Source organism: Callorhinus ursinus, unplaced genomic scaffold (genome assembly GCF_003265705.2).
Source record: "Callorhinus ursinus isolate GAN/ISIS: 27379988/994484 unplaced genomic scaffold, GSC_fseal_2.0 scaffold5, whole genome shotgun sequence".
NCBI lineage: Eukaryota > Metazoa > Chordata > Mammalia > Carnivora > Otariidae > Callorhinus > Callorhinus ursinus.
The window spans coordinates 67791240-67812049 of record NW_027397067.1 but is presented as its reverse complement, the minus strand read 5'-3'; the positions used below and the strand labels follow the sequence as shown (position 1 = coordinate 67812049).

General features: G+C 48.9%; 1 long non-coding RNA gene across 1 annotated transcript in view; it reads right to left on the bottom strand.

Moving 5' to 3' along the window:
* Positions 1–12459, bottom strand: part of LOC141372845 (uncharacterized) — a 27458-nt gene extending 14999 nt beyond the window's left edge. Inside the window, exon 1 of the long non-coding RNA XR_012378340.1 lies at positions 12025–12459. This is a non-coding gene — a long non-coding RNA (uncharacterized lncRNA). The remainder of the gene's footprint in view (positions 1–12024) is intronic.
* Positions 12460–20810: the final 8351 nt, after the last annotated feature.

Here is a 20810-nt window from a genome sequence, read left to right as displayed (position 1 = left end):
TGGATGGATGGATGGATGGGTGGATGGATGGATGGATGGATGGATGGATGGATGGATGGATGGTAGGTAGATAAGTTGCAAGGGAAGATGAGATCACAAGAGAAACTGGGAAGCGACAGTGGGGGAGGTAGGAGGAGAACCACAAGTCAAAGGAGAAGTGAACTGTGTCAAATGTGACCCCCCCCCCCGCCATTAGTTAAGAGAAGGGTTATGAGACATCCATTGGATTTGCCACAAGAAGGTCACTGATGACCTTGGTGAGAGCAGTTCCACGTGTTGTGGGAGAAGCCAGATTGCAATGGGTGGAGCTGGAGAAATGAGTGGGAGATGAGGAAGTAGAGACAAGTGCTTTCTCCCTCACCTCCCCCTACAAAGCCTGGCTCAAATGTCACCTCCTCCACAAACTTTCTCTGAACCTCTGTTCTTCTGTGCTCCCTGAGCATCCAGTTGCCCATCTGCCACAAATCATGGCTGAGCTCCCAGGGTCAGGGCCTATGACTCTGGACATACACAATGTCATGGGAAGAGCACTGGACTTAGAGTCTAAAAAACATGGGCTCCAAGCCCAAAACCCATCCAGCCTACCTCCTCCAACTTCCTGAGAAAGAAACACCTTATCTTGTCTAACTTGGTCAAGAACAGGTTTTGAGGCCCTGTCCAGTGCTCACAGCCCCATACTATGGAGGGGTGCCCCTCCAGCTGCCATCCAGTTCTTTGGCCTCCTACCAGGTCAGTATCCAGTAAAAGGCCACAGCCTGCCCTGCCACTGCCTTCATCTGCTTCCTTAGCCATGAGAAAATGTAGGAGTATCCAATGGTCATGGACATCCCTCTTTCCCACCATCTCTAGGACTGGTCAAGGCCAAAGGCAATCTCTGTTGCAAAATAATAGCCAAATTATTTCTGGGGGCTCCCTAAGGAGCCCAGCTGCTCCCACCCCACCAGGCTGGGCTGTCACTGCCTAGACCTGTCACTCTTGGGTGAGTCAGCTCAGCCCTGCCTGACCACTGAGGCCAAAACACCAGCCAGGGCTCCATCACTAGCCAGAAGAATTATCTCGAGGCGGCCATGAAGCTGACCTTTATGGGCTACTTTCTGTGTAGAGGGCTCTGTTCTAGAATGGTTCTTTTATCACCTCGACCTTACAACAGCTCAATGAGATCTGTGCTATTTCTCTCACTTTATGAACAGGGACCCAGAAAAGATCAACCCCTGGAATAATTGGGCATCTTCAGATCCAAATCTCTCTCCTTGGCAAAATTATGAAAGAGCGAGCATGGAAGGAGAAGGCAATGAACACTTTTCCTGGGCACTTTTATGTGCCAGGAGCATTGTCCTATTGGACCTTTACAACAACTCCCGGCAGAAGCATATGTTACGGATGAGCAGCCTGAGACTTGGAGAGAGTAAGGGTTGCCCAGCGGGTCAGGACTGAAGCCCACACTATGATTTACACCCAGGCCACTTCTTCTGCTTAATCTGCTTGAATTTTCTCAGCCCTGCAGGTAATGTTACTCCATTACACAGATGAGAAAACTAAGACTCAGGAGAGTCAGAACAACTTGCTTGAGGTTGCTGTGTGATTTGTGAGATCTGAGGGCTGGGCGTAGGGCAGCAGAGGAGGGAATGAAGTGGGGAGCTAGGATTCAAAGCGGGGTTTCTGACTTTGCAGCCTGTTGGCAGCAGGCAGGGAAGACGGGATCGGGGAACAGAAGACTTTTCTCTGCCCCTCAGTTGTGCCGTGGCCTCTGTGGTTTTTACCCCTTCCCCCCGCTTTTGGACCTTCCGCATAGCTTTCCCCCTCTCCCCCACACACTCCCCACCCCCCAACTCCCCAGCAGGCTTGGTACCCAGCCGCGACATGGGGGCGGGGACCAAGGAAAGCTTCTTGGAAGAGGTGACATTTGAGCTAGGGGTTGAATGATACCATAGGTATGGCCATCTATCACACAAGGTGCCAAGCTCTACACCTGCTCCAGAAGAAAGATAAACAGGACACAGTCCTTGCCCTCACGAGTTTCAGCCACTGCAAGGGGACCGTTCCCAGTCTCATCCTCCGACCTAACCTTGCTCTCGGGGGAGAAAGGAAAGGAGGAGGAAGCTGGGCATGACAGTGCTGACCGCCGCACACCTTCCCAGCTCCCTCCACTGGGCAAGGCTCCACTCGGAGCCCTCGTGAGGTGTGCGGCGGACAAAGGATGGGTTGGCTCCTTGGAAAAGCGATTCATTCACCTTTCACAGAAAAGAAGCAGACTTTCTTGTTTTCTGCACCCAAATCAAGGTCACCTTTGTGCACTTTTGCCCTTTGGGTCTCCGGGGTGATACCCAGGCTGGAAATCTATGCCTTTTGAGACTTCAGACCTGTCCATTCTCCTGCTCAGTAGCACCGACCATCGCAGCCCAGGGCCATCCCCCAGGTCCTGCCTGCGGAGAGACCCTTTCGGTCCCCACTCGGGATCCTGAGGACCAGTCCCACCTCCCATCTGTAATGACAGGAAGCCAGCACCTTGAGGTTTTCACCAAACACCTCCCCATCTTCCCAAAACTGAGAGTGGCCCATTCCCAGGAAAGGGAGGGTGTGTCTGCCTTACCCAGGGAAACAACTGGGAACCATTCCAGAGAGTACTTAAATAAACCCAAACGCTTTGGGGCAGCCATCCGAGTAGTAACGTGCAGTGGAGGAAAGCGAATACACAGATATCAGAGGTAGACAGATGGGGATTCAAATTCTGACACCAGCGAGGTGCTTGAGACCTTGGGGACCCTTCCCTTCTGAGCCTCTGTGTTCCCATCTGTACCACAGAGTTGGTTATCATGAGTGTTGCGTATCGATGCAGTAACGCCTCTCGGGGCTGTGTGAAAATGGAAGCAAACAGCACAGAAGAAAACGCCTGGCCCTCTGTTCAATCCCCATTGCCTGCTTTCTGCAGCCACTTTGTTACGTGATCCTACAGTCTTCCACGAGCCCTGCGCCTGGACTCAGCATCCCCAGTGCCCTATGACTCCCACCTTGAACTGTGGAGGTACGTCTTTCCGGACTTCCATTGTTGGCCCCTTCATCTGTCATCCCTGGGACAAATGTCTTTTGCCACTACATCAAATTCTTTTTCAGGTTAGAGATAGGATTTCTCATGGTCGGCTCATGTCTCAAGGGCTGAGAGCCTGGGCTCCTTCTACAGTGCTGACCCTTGTCCTCTACAAGGTCACAACCTCCCTAGGCTAGAAAGTACTAGGCTCCTGTTCCCAAAGAAGGTTCAGCTGATACCGCTGTCTGCACAAAGGTCCCTTAGGGGTCTCCCAGATGCTAGCTGGAGCTATAAATGGTTACGTACTTTTATTTCCGCCTCTAATCCATAAACTTGGCAAATTGTAGCGAAGACCACGCAACACCTCGTGACCCCATTGCCTGATGGTCATGGAGTCTGTAGGGTTCTTCTCCCCACCAGGTCTGGTCCTCACATGTAAAAACAGGGAGAATACTAGCTGAAGAAATCAGCCCTTTGGACTCCACCCAAAAGAAAGCAGCAAGATAAAGTTCAGAGAAGATGACCAGCTTACTGGGGTCACAGAGCAAGTGTGAAGCAAAAGCAGGCCGAACTTCTCCTCTGCATTCCATCTGCCCCCACAGGCAACCCACCTGTGGTCCCATCTTCCCTCGGAGATTCTCCCGTCCCTTCCCTGGACCCAGGACACCAGCGAAGTCACTGACTTTTGTACTATCTTACATTCTTATCTTACGTTCCATTTGACAAATCTTGAGACCCTCGACCTCAGAAGAACCAAAGAAGCTTTTTCTAAAAGGCGGAGGCCTTGGCCCCACCCAGACCCATAGGCTAAGAATTTCCCAGGGGGCTTCCAAGCAGGTCTATTCCTGAGAAGGGCGGTTCTGATGTGGAGCCAGGGCAGGGAACCACCACATCTAAAATTAATCATAGGAAATGAATAATGAGCACCTACTAGGTGCCAAAGCAGTGTCACCGTGGCTACAGCTCTGCCACAACCCGCCAAAGCAGGTTTCTCAACTCCACTTTCTGTAAGGGGGGGAAAGCTACAAGACACCGAGGGGCTTCCCAAGACACACAGTTGATAAGAGGCAGAACCAGGCTTTGAATCGGGGTCTTTCTGACTGCAAAGCCCACACTTGCCTGAACCCTTGACGTGTAGTCCTACTGTGTGACAGCCCTGCGCTAACGGACCCCAGGGATAGGGGACAAGTCAGGCTCACGACCGGTCTAGGAGCCCACACCTGAATGGCAGTGGCTGATACATAAAAGTTGACTGACACACAAAGCTGCCTGAGAAGGATAAACAGAGGTTCCAAGGGCTAGGAGAGCCCAGTGGGGGTGTGGGGGAGACACCGGGGGACGGGGGGTGGGAATCAAGGAAAGCTTCTTAGAAGAGGTGATATTTGAGCTAGGTGTTGAATAATACCATAGGTATGGCCATCTATCACACAAGGTGCCAAGCTCTACACCTGCTCCAGAAGAAAGAAAGATAAACAGGACACAGTCCTTGCCCTCACGATACTGGGAGTCTAGCACTCTGCCTTCTCTGAATCTCCCATCTTTCTCTACCAACCCTCCCTCCTCTCCTCCCTCTTCCCCTGTCCCCACCTCTCTGCTTCCTTTGGTGCTTCAGCTCCCCCCTTGGCCCTGCACAGTGAGCCCAGCCTTCTGGGTCGTCCAAGAAATGGGGAGCTCCAGGCCCAGAGCCAGGGAGGAGAGAGGCACGTGGGCCCTGCCCAGGCCAGGGGACAAGGAGATGAGCTTCAGAGCCATAGAGTGAGTCACAGCACACAGACACTTAAGCAATGGGGATAATAAGACACACTTCCCTGGGAAGTTGGGGAGAGAGATGAGGTAGGAAGGGAAAGTGCTTTGAGCTTCTCGGGAGAAAGAACCCATAAACAGATCCAAGGTATTATTACCCCGGTCATTACCTGCCTCAATTAAAGGGGTACGCATCTAACTACATGAGGAATCATTAACTCGTTCTGCAACCCACACATGGTTGTATTTTTAATATAATTTCATTTTTATTAACAGATAAGACTGTGAAATATCCTGCGAGTCATTCTGACATGTTAATACTCCCCTTCGGCCTGGGTGGGGTGTCCTCCCTCCCACGGGGCTAGGAAAGGGTCCAGGCCAGGGAAAAGAGGCTGAGCCTCCCTTGGTACTCCAGCTCCCCAGCCCCAGGTCCTCCTCAAAGAAGTCTGGAACCATCTCTTGGTCCCTGAGCCCATCATCTGAATTGCCCTTCCTCTTGGCCCTCCGTACCTTTCCCTGCTTTACACGTCTACCCACACCTGCCCAACCTACCCTTCCATGGTGGGCAAGGAGGATGGGTGAACTACTGGGTGCCAGGCAGTGGGGGACCAAAGCTCAGTTATACACAGTCCTGCCCTTCAAGCAGGTAAGCGCACCAGGCCGGTTCATTCATTCACCCAGCTAGCTAGCTCTGAGCCCTGGGCTCTGTGCCCAGTACTCAGAACGGCAGGTGAATGACACATGTCTCCACCCAAGGATACACACCTGGGAAGGGAGACAGACACCCTCCCCCCCCCCCAAACAACCACAGAAATACCTACAAATGTGTGCTGTAATAAAGCAATGCCCCCAAGGGCGGGGGAGACTCAACAGAATAATTAAGTCTGCCTTCGAGTAGGACTGGCAGGAGCATGCCCAGAAGGTTCTCCAGAGGGAACAAGACATGAGCTAGGCCTCAGGGTGCTTAGAGAAGGAAGGGCATCGCAGGCTCAGGGGACAATGCAAGCAAGACAGACACTGGCGTTCTGGGGCGGGGTGGAGGGGTGCACTAGGGCTGGGGAGGTGAGGCGTTTGGGAGAAAGGATAGAAATGACATTGATGTGGCGTGGGGGTGACAGGGAAGGGCCTTGTCTGCCATGACTATACCAACAGGCAGTGTTTACAGAACCAACCAGGAGCCAGGCCAGGGCAAGGCACTTTCCCAGCAGCAGCTGCGTAAACCCTCACGGCCGCCCTACCTAGGCAACTCTGTGACCACCCTCTCTCCACTGAAGACACGGGCTGCCCAGCTAGGGGAGGAAAAGCAGGCTCAGAGACACCCTAGCATTTAACGCCAAATAAGGACTTTTTGAGGATGGAAGGGGAGTTTAGTCAGAGGGAAGAGGGGCCGCAGGCTCTTTGGGGTAAAGTGATGGGGTAACTGGGGGACACAGGATAACTGAGGGGCATCGACTACTGACGAGGACAATGGAGGAAGAAGGTACAACAGGCCCCCCGCCAACCCGCCCGCTGCAGGGAGCAGGCTCTGCAGCCACAAGCGGCCCAGCGCAGCACAGAGTGCAATCACAAAGGGCCAAGCTGGAAATGACCTTCCAGAAAACCTACCCGGTGGGGTGGGACGTTCCCCTCCTAAATCATTTGCCAAGCTGCCCCATCGTTATGCTTCCTACACCCTCATGCAAGTCCATAGCATCTCTTTGCTTAGACTGCTTCAGATGAAGTCCAAAATCCCTCCTAGGGCCCAGAAGGTTCTGCATGACCTCTTCCTGGCCTGCTCCTCACCTCCCCAACCCTGTCTCCTTCACTCACTACCCCCTCGGCCCCCCTCCCCACCTTGACTTCCTATGCTCTGGCCACACAGGACTTACTCAAGTGTCTCACCAGCGCCCGGCTCTTTCTGTTCCTGGAACTTCATGCTTGAAATAGTTCTTGCCATCCCTCCCACCCTCCCCTGTCCCCCAGGCTGACCTCCTGCCCTTATCCTTTAGGGTTCAGCCCTCACCGACCCTCCTCCCGCCCCCTGCCTGTCCCACCCTCCCATGATGCTCTGGCCTGGACCATCTCCTGTTTTCTTGCCCACAGCCCCCCTTAGTCCCACTGACTTCGAGAAGGCCTCCTTGGTATCTGTAATCAAGACAGAAGAGGAGACTCCGCTTAATGTCTGCGGTAGGACACGTTGTCTGAACATCGTCATGCTTCAGTAAATCCACCGCAGCTCGTGATTACGCTCCGCTCTGTCTGTGTAAATCTTGCCTCCCCTGTTACAAGACAGCTCACCGAGTCCTGACGCTGCTATACACAAAAATGGGCACCAGAGAAGGGAGGTGAGGGGTTCACATGCCTGAAAGTGAGCTCAGCCACCAGAAGGGGATGACGCACCGTAAAGGGTTTTGAACATGGCATAGCATCATATAAATGCAGCCTAGCCTCCTTTCTTTTCCTGCACTGATCAAACACTCCCTACACATAAGGGTCTGAGTTAGGCAGTATAGGAGAGAGAAAAGAAACTGAAGCTCTGAACCCTGGGCACTAAGTTTATGATCTAGTTGCAACATAAGACCTGATCATAAGCAATCACCATAGAAGACTATCAGCTAAGTGCCCAAAAGAACCCCACCTTCGGAACTCTATGTCTTTATCAGGGAATAATCCCCAAATCTGGCCCCATGCCCACGAGCACCTGGGTGCTCGGTTCCCTTTCTCACTGGGTGGTGTTCACTTCCACAGCGCCATCCCCACTGGATCTCCTATTTGCATTGCCCATTTTATCTCCTCTGGTGGAGAGAGAGATACAGTGAGCTTGCCTCAGACAAAGTGCATGTTGCCAAAACCATTCCTGGGCTGTCTGCAGACTATCCTGCCTCCCATGCCTTGGAATTGTTTATGAGTGCTTGCACTCAACAGCCTGCCTCCAGCAAGTTCACCCAGTTGGGCAATGTGGCCAAACGGCCGTGGAGAGGGTAAATGCTAGCCCCTGGAGTCCAAAGGTTGCAATGAGTACTTGGAGTTTGTAAGCACACTTTGGAGATCCTTTAATGGTGAAGGCAAAGGTGTTTTAGCTATATATGCAGAGAGAGAGCCCTGAAACCATAGGACTATAGATGAGTCGGGGAAGGTGACTCTTGGCACTCTTCGGGGACTGAGACTCGGGAGTTGCCAAAGTTTCTCAGATTCTACAACCCCCACCTTGATCTGCCTGGATGATGAAATATTCTGAAGAGCTTGAATTGCTTACACCGGTGAGCTGAGCTAAAACCCAGCACCCCAGCCTACCTCCCTGGTCCAACCCAGCACCCCAGCCTACCTCCCAGGTGATCACAAAGGACGAGGGGTGGGACCCGCTGTGCCCCCACCGACACTCAACAGACCAGAGCACAGTTCCCTTCCCCCAATGCTGCCAGTATCAGGAGGAGTTCCTTCACTTATTAGTTAACAAATGAAATGCCAGGTGGAAGCACAGTGTTGAAACAAAACTCCATGCTTCCCCACCCCGAGGCGTGACGAAACACTTGGAAGAGATCTTCACAGGCACTTGGCTCATGCCTGAGAGAGCAAGGGAGGTGGGTGCTGGGGCTGAGGACACCCGGGCCCGCAAGGTTTGCACTTGAACTAAGCATGGCACACCTCATGGCAGAGAGGCAGAGGATGGGCGGGAAGGGGACTTCGGGAAATTAGTGCAGCTGCGTGGGGAAAGCCCAGTTCGGCAGAGTCAGCCCTTGGTGGCCTTAGAGTCTTTGCTTTCTAATTGAGTACTGCAACCCAAGTCTGGGAGTCCTAATGGTTCCCTAAGACAGGCACCACTAGGAAAAATCAGGAAGAGAGGCCTGGTCACAGAATGGGGAGAGAGCGGAGAAAAAGGGGAGGGGGGGAGAGAGGGGGAAGGGAGGGAAGCAAACAGAATGAAACCTTTGAGATTATGTCTGTAGTATTTCTGATCTGAAATAATCAGATTCCAGCCGTTTCAAAAAATTTTCCCAATGAATGCAATGGTGCGTGTGAATGTATGTGCAAGTATATATATATCTGGTGTGTGTGCACACCTGTGGGTATATTTGTGCACGTGTGTTTGTGTGTGAGCTCAGGTGAATGTGGGAGAATGTATGCATTTGTGTGGTGTGTGGGTTTGCGTGTGAGAATGCATGCAAGCGTGTGCATGTGTGTATGTACATGTGTGTGCATATTTGTGTGTCTGCCTGCGCAGCATCTCAGGTTGAAAACAGCTCTGAAATAAAGCCTCAGTAAAAGAGGGATCTTATCCTGCTCCGCTGCGGACCAACTGGGTGACCTTGAGCAAGGCATATCACCACACTGGGCCTATTTTCTCCCATGTTCTAACTCCCAAAGCAATGCCTGGTACATAATAATCACTCAATAAATTTTCACTAAATGAGCAACTGTTATTTAACGATAATGCTGCCTATTTCTTTGGGTTGAAGAAATGACAAGATGAGAAAGCACATGCATAACTATTCTCTGACTCTCTTCATGCTTCGCACATAATAGAAGCCCAATAATTGTGAGCCCTACCCCTCCGCAAAATCAGTTTTTATCCCCTTGGTAGAAGGAGGGCGATGAAGGAAATGCTGCATAAGGTCGCACATCTCCTACAGCTCGCTTCCTTGGGCTGAATACCACTGACCATATTCCTTTTTATTTTTAAATTTTAATTCCCGTATAGTTAACATACAGTGTTATATTGGTTTCAGATGTACGATATCGTGGTTCAGCAATTCTATACATTACTCAGTGTTCATCATGGTAAGTGTACTCTTTTTTGTTTAAGACTTTATTTATTTGAGAGAGAGAGCACAAGAGTGCGCATGAGCAAGGGGAGGGGCAGAGGGAGAAGGAGAAGCAGACTCCTGGCTGAGAAGGAAGTCCCATGCAAGGCGGGGCTCTAACCCGGGACTCCAGGATCACGACCTGAACCGAAGGCAGCCGCTTAACCAACTGAGCCACCCAGGCGCCCCATAAGTGTGCTCTTAATCCCCATCACCTATTTCCTCCACCCCCTTCACCCACCTCCCCTCTGGTAACCATCTGTTCTCTATAGTTAAGAGTCTGTTTTTTGGTTTGTCTCTTTTTTTTCTTTGTTAGTTTGTTTTGTTTCTTTAATATATGAGTGAAATTATACAGTAATTGTCTTTCTCTGACTGACTTATTTCACTTAGCATTATATATACGTATTTGCCTGCCACATTTTCCTTATCCATTCATCAGTCAATGGACACTTGGGCTGCTTCCATAATTTGGTTATTGTAAATAATGCTGCTATATACATAGGGGTGCATGTATCCCTTTGAATTAGTGTTTTTGTATTCCTTGGCTAAATACCCAGTAGTGCAATAGCCAGATTCTAGGGGGTTCTATTTTTAACCTTTTGAAAAACCTCCATACTGATTTCCAGAGCGGCTGTACCAGTTTGCATTCCCACCAACACTGCAAGACGGTTCCTTTTTCTCCACATCCTGCCCAACACCTGTTGTTTCTTGTGCTGTTGATTTTAGCCAGTCTGACTAAAGGTGTGAGGTGAGAGCTCGTTGTAGTTTTGTTTTGCATTTCCCTGATGGTGAGTGATGATGAACATCTTTTCATGTGTCTGTTGGCCATCCGCATGTCTTCTTTGGAGAAATGTCTGTTCCTGTCTTCTGCCCGTGTTTAAATTGGATTATTTGTTTTTTAGGTGTTGAGTTGTATAAGTTCTTTATATATTTTGGATACTAATCCTTTATCAGATATGTCATTTGCAAATATTTTCTCCCATTCGGTAGGTTGCCTTTTAGTTTTGTTGATTATTTCCTTTGCTGTGCAGAAGCTTTTTATATTGATGTAGTCCCAATAGTCTCTTTTTGCTTTTGTTTCCCTTGCCTCAGGAGACCTATCTAGAAAAGAGTTGCTACAGCTGATGTCAGAGAAAATTACTACCTGTGCTCTCTTCTAGGATTTTTATGGTTTCAGACCACTGACCATATTTTTGAGCCAATTTCCAGAGGCTTCTGAGTTCCCATTATGTTATATATTAGCTAGGCCTCTTCTCCCTGCTCTCAGTCAAGGATTGACAGCAATTCATTTGCAAGAATTAAATGCAAGACTGAATTTTAATGACTCAGAAATTTGAGGCCAACTTTGCTTTCAGTGACCTTTAAAGAAAGGAAGCCCAGTAGGTGACCTGGTACCTGTCCTTCCATCTGGAGGTATACTTGTGGGTCACAATCTTGCAAGATAGGAATAATTACCTTCATTATGCATTTAAAGGGACAAAAGCTTGAAGAGATCAAGTGACTGGCCCAAGGTCACCCTACTCACTCCAGGGTCACAGAGCTGCCTCCCAGCCCAAGTGATATTCAGAAGCTTATGGAAGGTAAGATCCCCTCACTCAGACAAACAGAAATGAGGTCCCTTGAGTTCTGAACCCATAAACATCTCAAAATCTTTGACTAGTCAGCCCTGGTTGAGTATTGGCAGATGGAGCCAGGGCCATGTGGCAATCAGAAAACTAGTCAGGTGGGACTGGAACAGTGCCTCTGAGGTATTTCACAAACACGGGGAACAAACACATTGGTGTCGCAATCCTGGCCACCCGGAGCTGCCGTGTTGGCTGTTTTTTGAGCAGGAACTGTGGATAAGGAGTTTGAAGGCTTGAGGGCTGAGGTCGCTAGGACTCCTAGATGGGTGGCCATCTTGGAGACTGCATCAGCCCTCAGGAGGCAGCTTTTCAGTCCCCAAACCCCTGATGGGTATAGCCAGATGGAACTGCTCCTTCCAAAGTGCCCAAGCTACTCCATACCCCTTAGCGGAGGCACCCGAGGCTTTCCATGCTCCAGAAGTAACCTGCATTTCCATCTTCTCCAACTACTCTCTCTGACAGACTCGAAGACCCAGACTCACCAGCCTTCTGACTGGATCCCAAACATACCTTTGGCTCCATCACCTCTATGCCCAGGAAACAGACCATCCCCTGCCCTCAAAAGACCTATTCATCTTGTAATCCTAAAAACAAAAGTTAATTAAGACCAAATCTCTTCTTAGCATTTCACAATGCCTTCTGGGATAATTAATATAACTGGTATGAACTGCTCCATAAACTCAGAGCACAAATATGGTCACATTCCACTTATTTTTCCAATTAGTCTCCCAAGCACACATCTACATGAGAAGTCCAGCATCTCCCTCTGGAGGCTTCCTCCCTTCCCAAGAAATTGTCCCATAGCCCTGGGGACAGGCCAAGTAAAAACAAAAATGAGCTTCGCACATACCAGGCATAGAGGAACTGGAGTCTGTTCAGTTCAGAACCGCTGGGGATTCTCTCGGCCACGGATTCCTGCTACCACACAGTGTCACTGTTGAAACTCACGCCTACACAATTTCTTGGATACACGCACAGGCAGAAACCAAGCCCCTGACCAGCAGCCAGAGGCCCCATGTAGGGCTCTTCAAGTATGATTCTTACTCATTTTCTCATACTTCGTTATTTCCCAGGGCACAAGAACACAGCAGGAACCCCCAAGCAGGACTGATTCTACTCTCCACCCCAAACAAATTCCTTTCCCCTGGCCCATGAGCACCACGGGGAACTCTCTTTTAAATATCCAGAATTGTAAACACCTGTTTGTATCCTTCTCTCAAGAGCATGAGGGCTCCTTGCTGTGCACCTGCCCTTCTCAGGGAAGCTGGCCTCGGTGCCTTTCTTCTCCTGCCTGCACCCTGATGTGCCTGGCAACCACCTCCTGAAAGAAGAGAACAAAAGCCCAGGTTAAATCTCCAGCAGGGCACCTCCTGTTAGTACCCCTGTGACATGTCCATTAAATCTCAGGCCATAGCCGGAGGATAGTAATTATATTTGGGAGGGGCCTACAGTCTGCCAGGCATTTTGACACATATGAGCCTGTTTAATCCCTCAACACAGGGCAAAGCAGTGAGAGCAGCGTTTTCCAGGGGAGGCAAATGAGGCAGAGTGTGGGGGGGCCCAAAGCTAGACACCTGTACTGTGCTTGAGCGCTCTCTCCTCACCTGGAGAGACCACAGCTTGCCCCCACCTGCAGAGGGTTACTGCGGATGAGTCCAAACTGAAAGAAACAGCCTGAGCAGCCTGAAAGAGATAAAGGAATACCAAAAGGGCATCCCAAAGGGTTGTGTGAGGCCAAGGAGGGGCTGTTACCTTGGTGGAAGGTAGGGAAAGAATGGGTTCATATAGCCCCCAGAACACAGCCTAGCACATAGTAGGTGCTCTGTTTGTGTGTGTGTGTGTGTGTGTGTGTGTGTGTGTGTGTGTGTGTATATTTTATATAGTATAGTTGCAATTGATGTAATGGATATCTGCCCTGAATGCTGCTTATGCACCTGCTCTGTGCCCAGACCAGTGGAGCCTACGGGCTGATTCCAACACAAAACCTCATCTCTGAGTTTACCATGAAAGAGAAGACTCATTTCTCGATTATTCTAATTCAACAGTAGAGGAGAAATATGATATCAAGAAAACTAGAGAAAGGGTGAGAAGAAAGTCCAGGGGGAGAAAATGCTAACTTCCATCTGGAGAAGGTCAGGAAGGCTCCCTGGAGGAGTGAGCATTTTCGCTGGGCCTTGGAATGTACATAGCAATAACGATAACCATAATCCATTACTGACTCTTGACCACTTGTTATGTGGCAGACAAGGTAAGCCCTTCTTATATATATTGTCCCATTTAATTCTTCCAATAAATCTACAAGACAGGTACTCTTATGATTTACTCGATGCGGGTAAGGACACTGAGATCCAATAATGACAAAGCAGTAATGGTCGAAGCAGAGGTTGAATCCCAAATGTATCCGGGACTTATCCACCAGGTCAGAGGTGAGGCTAGGATAGAGGAGAAAGGTGTGCGTCGTCCAGCGGAAGGACTCCCCTGGGGTGGGCTTCCCACAGGGAGGCAAGGAGACATGACTAGTCTTCTTCTGGGAAGGAGGCAGAGTCTCCCTGCCCACTAGGAAATAGCAACAAGGTGAGCAGCAAACTGTAACAGATGAAATAAGACATTGGCTGCTTGCACAACAATTAGAAATTGGGATTGTTTGCTCCAAACTTCCCCAAATGTGAGCCATGGTAAGAGAGGGAATGGGTTAAAGGGCTCATGGCCCACCAATCAGAGTTTATCACTTACTGTGGGCACGGCATATACGAGGCTTTTGTAAGCATTATCTCATTGTCATTTTCATACTAACAGTCTAATAATCATAGATAATATCCATCGATTGTGAATCATGTGCCAGGCATTGTTCTAGAGGCCTCTATGTGTTTAAACTCATTGGATCCTCACAGCAACTCTATACAATAAGTAGTATTATCCCCATTTTACAGAAGAGGAAACTGAGGCAGAGGACAATTAAGGATTTATCCGAAGATAATACGGGTGATAAATCGAAGAACCTGGATTCGAATTTGGGTAGTCTGGCTCAAGAACTCACGTTCTTCACCACTATCTGTTCTGCCCTATAAAGTAGGCATTATTATCCACATTAAATAAACAAAGGGGTAGAGGTCTGGCAAGATTATATGAATCATCCAGTCATTTTGGTGGCTAAACCAACATTTGAACCCAACATCCACACTCTTAACCACGTGGCAATAGCAGCCCTCCTCCTGCCCTGACCTATGGCCTGATGCTCACACAGCACGTCTCTCTTATGCCTCTGTTTCATCACCTGGAAAAGCGGAAGAAAAAACTTGGTATTTTCCAAGAGCCTGGTCATCTCAGACCTCCCAGGACAGGTGGGAAGTTTGAACATCCTAAGGGATCACCTGAGTAGGAAACCAGTAACTCTCTGGTAGGCAAAAGACAGCCTAACTCTCAACAGCTATTCATTTGCATGCAGATAATTCAAGGTTCCTGTCACCAGCCCTGGTCCACCCCTGTGGTAGAGTGTCCAATATGGCTGCCGACGGTTTCTCCCATCTCTGCTCATGCATTCTGCTCCTCACAGCAGGAGGTGGAGTCTATTTTCCCTACCCTAGAATCTGGTCTGGCCTTGTGATTTACTTTGCCCAACCAGTGTGGTAGCAGTGATGTCCTGCAACACCTGAGCGTGGCCTTAAGAGCATGCAGAGCTCCAGCTCCAGTTTCTTAGAAGCCAGCTGCTAAACCACAGATGATGGTAAACCGCATAGAGAAGAAAGGTCCAGATGAGAAACCGTCTTGGATGTCCCAGCCCTGGAGAGCACCCAGCCAAGTGCAGCTACTTGATTATCCCTGGCTATTTCACATGGAACGGAAAAGTGCTCAACTTTGGGGAGAAATAATAAATCCGTTTGGAGTACAGTTTGTTACACAGCAATTGAAAGAACCCCATTTCCTCCACCTTATCTTTTTTTCACCACAAACGATTACTCCATAACTCACAGGTGTCAATGTCCATTGGCTTATGGCATGTAAGTGTCCTCATGCCTTCGTGATTAGGGATGACTAACTACCTAAGGCAAAGGGCAGTAATGTGGCTTCCTTCATTCAGTGAGCATCTATCTGGAACATCCTTGGGTCTAAAGACCCAGAGATAAATAAGACACGATCCGCGCCTTCAGAAAACCATGTTTTGGGAAGAGCTGTGACCCTTTCAACACAACACAGAGGAATGGGGTCAATGCGTTCATTCATCCAATATCTATTGAATGCCCACTACCCACATTAGGGACTGTGCTACCCATTTGTGCTAGTGAACCAAGCCCTCATCCTGTTTACATTTTAAGAGTATTTCATTCCAATAATCACAGAGGTGCGAGTGAAGCTCTGTGGGAACACAAAGGAGCTAAATGCTGGGCTGGGTAGGGTAACAAGTTTTATCCCTATTTTACAGATAATGATTCTGAGATCCATGAAAGCTCAGCCTTACTCCACCACTTATAAGCTGTGCGACCTTGCACCAATTACTTAACATTTCTGTCCTTCACTTTCCTCACCTATAAAATGAGTTTAATAATTATGCCTACATCATAGACTAAAGATTAAATGAGTTAATATTTGTAAAGCACGTAAAATAATTCATGACCCTTCTTTAAACACTACATTAATCATCGTTAAATGAATTTTAGAAACAAAGCAAAAGATAGAGATATGACTGGCCCAAGTTCCACAGAACTGGGTAGATGTCAGTTGGAACTGACCCCTGATTGGTGCTCTTTCCAAATAAATCCATGCTTCCGTTTTCCCTGAGAAATTTAAATCATCTTTGCACTCCCTCCAAACCTACATATTACAGGAAGGCCCTAGCATGTCCCCTTGTCAAAGGATTCAGCAGAAAGGACTCCAAGGTTCAAACCTCAGCCTCCAGTTGAATGTGTGCAGGGTGGAGGTTGTTGACATGACTCAGGTGGAGGCTAATTTACAAACGCATATGCCAGAAATCATGTTCACGGCCCAGCTATGTTGAGTGGGCCTTGAAGGGTTAACATGCACCATCCTGCAGATAGGAACAGCCTAGGACTGTGACTTGTCCACAGGTATTCCCACCTTCCATTGTCTGGCCACCCTCGGGTCTGCCTCCATGAGCCTCATCTGATGAAACTTGGCCACCCAAGGCAGAGAGTGCCCAGGCTCTCTGAAGCTGGCATCATCCTTCCATGGGAGTGGAAAGCAAGGGTGATAGGAAGACGATGGTCTCATTTGCAGCCTGGCTTCCCTCCACGTACCAACAATGACACAACAGCCTCCTCCAACGAGCATTTTCCAATCTCCACTGAGATCTGTTGGATGAGGAGCCAATTTCCATCACAGCCATGCACAGGCAGCTGTGGGTGGGGGTGTGGATGTAATTCTCTTCCACCCCAAGATCTGGGAAGACAGAGCTCATCTCCTCACCAGCCAGAAGCCCGGCCAAGTATAATAGGCTGCTGCTAGGGGCCGTGAGGAACCAAGTAGGGAAATGGCCCCACAGTCGGGACCGTGAAAGCCACAGTTGTCAGGGAAGCATGCTCATCTGCCTGCTGATGGAATTGTCCCAAAAGGAAAGATTTAACTTGTTTGAGGAACTAGTCAGAGCCTGGCTTGGGCACGCTGCCTGTGTATTACGAGAACCATCTCTGGAAAATGTGGACTGGAGTTATTGCCAAGCAGATCTTAGCCTTGGAGCCTAAGATTCAGTGGCCCTTGGTGTGCAGCCAGCCCCCAATTCCTCAGGACCCCCCTGACCACTACCAGTGCCAGACAGGCTGACCCGTGTTTCTTAGTCACTCGGCATGTGCTGAGTCCCTGTGATTGGCAGGAGGTGCGATGACATGGCCTCTGCCCTCAAGGACTTCTCTGACCGGAGCCCATGGAGAATTACAATACAGTATGACAAATGCCACAACAGCAGAGTTCTGGGATCCCAGAGGGAGGAGTGACTGTTCTGTCTGGACAATCTCAGGAGGATTCAGAAGAGGTGAACTGTGAGCCAGGCCTTGAAGGGTGAGCTCTGCTTCACTAGGGTTTGTGAGGCGCCTGCTGGGTACCGGGCAGAACGCCAAAGCTGGCCAGGGCCAGGGACCTGGATGTAGGGGGATTCCAGCCGAGCCCTGTTCCCACCCTCCCCACCCGGCCTGCCTGCCAGCCTTTCAAACGCCAGCTCAAAAGCATCTCCCTGGCAGGAATCATTTTCCGGTTTCCACCGACCCCTAACTCACCATCTCCTCTGGACCCGTGAACTGAGTTCAGCCTTTTCATGAGCCAATGAAAAGTCATCTAGAGAGGCCCGGGAGTAGCTCAGAGGAAGCAAGAGCCCTACAAGACTCCCCAGTTGGTACTAGGCTCCAAGAAGAGAAGCTGTGCTCCTGTCCTCTGTTGGGCGCCCCACTGGTCATATTTGGAAGTTCATAAAAAATTAGAGATGGAATTAGGGATGAAGAGAAAATATATCCTCCCCGAGAATGCCAGTTGAAAGGGTCTTGGGTTGCTTCAAGTGGGAGCAGGTGTTTGAACCCGGGGAAGCTGCAAGTCCCTTAAGAAGAGAGGTTTGTGTTTTCTTCATGTGGGTAGCCATGTGTCTCCTCCCCGACGCTCATACTTAACTTCCTAGCAGGGATCTCTACAGGGCAGAATGTACTTGCTATAATCTGAATGTTGTGTCTCCTCAAAATCCAAATGTTGAAATCCTAACAGCCAAAGTGGATCGTATGGGAGGCAGGCCCCTGGGAAGTGCTTAGGTCATGAGGGGGGTGGAGCCCTCGTGAATGGAATCAGTGCCTTATAAGAGAGGCCCAGAGCAACCCCTAGTCCCTTCCACCATGTGAGGACACAGCAAGAGGCACCATCCGTGAACCAGGAAGTGGTCCTTCAATAACCACCTCACCGTACCTGCTGGCACTGTGACCCTGGGCTTCCCAGCCTCCGGAACAGTAAGAGATACATGTCTGTTCTTTATAAACTACCAACCTGTGGTATTTTGTTATAGCAGCCTGAACAGACTGAGACAGTACTCAGAAGAGCCATTCTGAACAGGAAAGGCAGACACCTCGACAGAGCTGAATCTCTCCTGGCCAGTCTGGATGGTTCCCCCTCACCGGGTCTGGGAGACTCTTAAGGGATTGGGATCAGGAAGCTTAGACATGCTATCCATCTGTAGAAGGCAGAAAGACAGAACAGAAAGAAGGGGGGTTGCCGAAAAAATGGAAGACAGGAAGAAAGGAAATTAAGAAGGAAGGGTGGATATTTTTCAAGCACCTACTACATGCATGGCACCCAACTACCCATGTTATGCACATTATTAACTACTGTTGTATTTGATTGCTGCTCCAAACCACCCTGTGAGAAAGGTTTCATTGACTCTACTTTATAGATAAGAAACTGAAACTCAGAAAATTAAGTAACTTGCTGAAGGTCAAAGCCCTAGTAAACAGGGATTCGGTCCAAAATCTGAAGGCTCCGAAGCCAGTGCTTTTTCTAGACGGCCTGGATAAAAATAACTGCCATTTATTAAGAACACGCTACTCGCCAAGTCCTGGGAAGGCTCTTTACAAACACAGTGTCATAGAGAGATTCTCACTGAACAGATTCTCCCCACAGAGCAGCCCCTGTCCAGGTGCTTGTCCCGCCCAGGAGGCAAGAGCCAACGGTGACCATACCATCCAGCATCCAAAGCAGCGCAGTGCTGAGCACGGCCAGGAGCACTATTTTCATTGTGATGAGCAGCAAGTACACATGACACTGTCTCACGTATCACCCTGACTGTAGCCCACCTTCCCACCACCTACCCAGCCCCCTGAGCAAATACGTTCAAAGAGGTAGAATCCAACTCTACTGTATGATCCTCGAGTCCTCTTCAGCCTCCCCAACAAAGGGTCAGCCAGCCACTCCAGTGTCTCACAGACCCTGATTCCACTGTCCAGGAGGGAATGTAAACGAAATTAGAGCAACGCATTTTTACTGTTTGGCTTTTTTTTGTGAAACCAATGCTATCCCATTCGAAGAATTACCCTGTGCCTTGAGAACATGTCTTTCTTGCTTTCTTGAGGCTTAAACATATTCTTTCTATGGATGACAGGAAGGCTCTAACAAATTGAAGATTGATTTTTAATGCCTTCAGTGGACAAAATTAAAAGGTGACAACTTTATGATGTTAGTTTGCTTGGCATTTTCTTTTCTTTTCTTTTTTTTTTTTTTTTACCATTTTTAAGTGCACAGGTCAGTGGTATTAAGTACATTCACACCGTTCTGCAACCATCACCACCATGAATGTCCAGAACTTTTCCATCATCCCAAGCTGAAACACTGTCCCCATTAAACAATAACTCCCCCTCCTCCCAGCCCCTGGTAACCACCATTCAACCTTCTATCACTACAAATTTGTCTACTGTAGATACTGCTAGAAGTGGCATCAGACAGTATTTGTTCTTTTGTATTGATTTATTTCACTTGATGTAATTTCTTCAAGTTTCACGCATGCTGTAGCAGGTGTCAGAATTTCCCATCTTTTCAAGGCTGAATAATATTCCACTGTCTGTATGTACTACATTTTGTTTATCCATTCATCCATTGGCGGCGCTTGGTTTAATTTTACATGTCACCATAATCCAAAACCCTGGCACGACTGATCCCGTGTGTGCACATACTTAAGTGATGGGGCACTCACTCCCCACCCTACCCAGGACTTCGTTTTGTGGTTTCTACTGAAGCCTGGATGACAAGGGAAGAGCAGATTTAACTGAGGAGGAGCGTGGTGACAGGATGGAGAATGACTTTCAGGCCTGGGCAGCCTTCACTATACTTCAAGATTTGATCGTCCTCGCTGGGACGTTCAACTTATCCAGGAATGACCAGACCCTAGAAAAGGGACTCCATCCACCTACATCCATGGCCACTTGCTCATCCTTTGTGCATTCCCTCACTTGCTGAGATGTACCCTGAACTCAGATACTCAGACTAAAAACTTTGGAGGTACCTCCAACTGCTCTCTTTATCTCACACCCCATATCCAAGACCAGCGAATCTTGTCATCAGCCAATTCAAACTAGACCTCAACCCAAGCTCCCCTCACTGCACCACCACCTCCCCAGCCCAAGTCACCACATCTTGTGCCAGGACGATGGCAATAGTGTCTTCGATGATCACCCAATGTGAGATTTTCCTTCTTAACAATCCTTTCTCCCCCCACCCACCCCCCCCAACAGCCAGAATGTCCTTCTAAGATGTAAATGTGTTCATGTGAGTTTCCTAGAATACGGCAGAAACCTGCCCAGGTTAACACAATAAAAGTAATGGATGAGGTCTTTTTAAAACATATTCCAGAAGTAAACCCACAACTATATGGTCAGTTAATCTTCCAAAAAGCATGGAAAATATCCAATGGGGAAAAGACAGCCTCTTCAACAAATGGTGTTGGGAAAACTGGACAGCAACATGCAAAAGAAAGAAACTGGGACACCTTCTTACACCATACACAAAAATAAGTTCAAAATGGTTTAAAGACCTAAAGGGAGACCTGACACCATAAAAATCCTAGGAGAGAACAGAGGCAGTAACTTCTTTGACATTGGCTGAAGCAACTCTTTTCTAGATATGTTTCCTGAGGCAAGGGAAACAAAAGCAAAAAGAAACCAT